Source organism: Halyomorpha halys, unplaced genomic scaffold, assembly GCF_000696795.3.
Source record: "Halyomorpha halys isolate HHAL.00 unplaced genomic scaffold, Hhal_1.1 Scaffold672.1, whole genome shotgun sequence".
Taxonomy (NCBI): domain Eukaryota; kingdom Metazoa; phylum Arthropoda; class Insecta; order Hemiptera; family Pentatomidae; genus Halyomorpha; species Halyomorpha halys.
In genome coordinates this window covers 590226-592790 of record NW_027110600.1, presented here as the reverse complement: position 1 = coordinate 592790, position 2565 = coordinate 590226, and the positions used below count along the sequence as shown (strand labels likewise).

Sequence of the window (2565 nt, the reverse complement as noted above, 5' to 3'; positions counted from 1 at the left end):
ATGTTTTATTGAAGTAAACTAATTATTTATACTTCATTAAAGTAAGCGAATAAATAGAATAAGCGTATTTTTAGAATAAGCGTATTTGTAGCAGCTACATCCCTTCATTCCCTTATACAACCCTCTCCTCTCCCCGAACCTTCCGAAAATTCCTTATGGTTGATTGAGGAAAAAATAAACATATGCATATGTTATAATTCCTACTATATTACGAAATAAATTGAATTACTTTAGATTTTCGAGTATTTATTTCATTAGAATTTCATGAACTTGAGTGAATGATTACGGAAAGTTATAAATTGAATTATTAATCTTTTTCTTCTTTTATTTATTTTTTTCATTTTTAAGTTTACTATTCGTTTTCAAAATAACATTTAAATCTATTTTATTGAATTAGTATTCTCATATTCATCGTCACTACTCATTCAGTCATTCATATATGTTTTATACATTCTGAATTTGATGTTCATATAGAATATGTGTCAAAGTCAGCTCTACTCCACCAAAGAAACATCATTTTTTATGAATTCATAAGTGAGATGATTACCATCAATTCAGTGGCTTGTTTTTTGTATAATTGAAAGTAAGTATATTACAACAGTCAATATCAAAGGTAGTTTAGTAGTCCAAGGAAAACTCTATCTTGACCTATATGTTTAATTTGTTTGTTTATAATTCTTATTTGACTACCCTTATCAGTGTTCTATATACCTGTCGATAACACTTTAGCTATTCCTGAATGATGCCTTAGAGAAGTTGGATTGGACCAAAGGTTCGGTGTGAAGAACCTATTTCATTGTAATTTAAACACAATAAGCCATCCGGCGGTATACCGTTTTCACGACCGAGCAGGCAAATTAATTCAAGAAAGGGAAGGATCCTCTTAAGCAAATTGATTTCCTCGAGATAATGTGAATTAATTTAGCAATTCATCTGAGGAATGGAAGTGGATAGATCGAACGATCCAATAGCTCCTTCTATTCAAATGTATTGTATTGGCCGAAGGATTTTGTAATAGTTAATGGGATTGGCTAAAACGTCCTTCCTCTATTATTGTCCAGATATTGGCTCTTGCTTGATAGACTCTAGAAAACATGTTCCTTAATAGAAATGGAATGGCCATCTGATTTTACTAAATAGATATTTGTTTGGAGAAAGTAAATTTTGTTTCTATATTGTTAAATTTTGGAGGTTTAGTTGTAAATGTCCTTCACATTGTTTCAAACTTCATGAATTGTTTATTTAATAATTTCTTTTCAGAGCATGTTGTTCATTTTCAAGTCTCTACTCTCTACAGAACACTTGACTAGTTCTGGCCAACTTGTAGCAATTATTTGTTTGTTTATTTAAGTATTTTACTGTCGCTAGTTATCTCATTTCTTCACAAGTACATACATATCAATTATATTTTCATATTCTTGTATTTTAATGTATAATTTTATATCATTGTAAGTCAAACTAATGTTACTAGTACTATAAAAATCCACTATAAAAGGGTGTCTATAATCTAATTTTCATATATTTTTATTTCTCCAGGGGGTTCGTATCCGGCTGTAATTATTTAAACAGATAATTATTTATTCTATTACTGTAGCCGTGAATCAACCCTGTAAGTTCAGGTGTTTACTGAGGTCAACCCAGCTTCATAAAATGAATATACTTAATTGGGGAAAATCTGGCGGTTAAGGATGATTATGTCCAAATGACATCCCTGCACAACAGTTGGTCTAGTACTTGCTTACAAAGTACTACATCCTTGACCCTTCAGGTGTTGTAGTAGTACAGATTTCATTATATTTCTACATACACAAACATTCCTTTATTCAACCTGTTATATACCAATATTGTATGTTCAATAATATGTTATCGAATATACGTTCAATATATTAAAATACTTTTTTATATTAATTTATTAACAATTTAAAATTTGTGTTATCCTCTATTCATTAGGATATGGCTTGATTTCTATTTACATTCAATAATTTATCATATAATCTAAATTTAAATAAAAACATACATATTTATTATAGAAAAAATTGTAATTTAATTAAACCATTTAATTCCCTATTGCTAATTACACCTACATTTTCGTGTTTCCTTGCGCAGGAACCATGCTAATTTTCTCTGTATTGTTCCAATTTTAGTTACCATTAAATCCGGTAATTATACTGTACGTATGTAAATAGATATACTTTATTTATCTTTACTTTATTCTATATATAATAATAAAGTAAAGATAGCATGCTCTGAAATGAAATTATTAAATAAAGATCCATGAAGTTTGGAGATTTCAATTTATCAATACAGAAACTATATTATATATTGTAAATATGTAGACTTTTCTCTGTATATATTGTATTTACTTGGTAAATTAAATTATGAGGAAGGTTACTAAAACATTTATCGTTAAATTATGTTTGTTTTATTTAATAAATCTTACTATATAAATAATGACAAAATAATTTTAAAAATATAAGAAAACAATAAAAAGGTAATAAATTTTAATTTATGAGAAATTGAGGGAAATTGTATGTTTATGAGCGTCAACCACAATAAGTTGAGAAA

At 27.8% G+C, this 2565-nt stretch overlaps 1 non-coding gene across 1 annotated transcript; it reads right to left on the bottom strand.

The window, feature by feature from the left end:
* Positions 1 to 2062: 2062 nt before the first annotated feature.
* On the bottom strand, positions 2063 to 2167 carry LOC112211351 (U6 spliceosomal RNA). Its single transcript, XR_002945566.1, has one exon. It is a non-coding gene; the product is annotated as a U6 spliceosomal RNA (small nuclear RNA).
* Between the last annotated feature and the right edge of the window lie 398 nt (positions 2168 to 2565).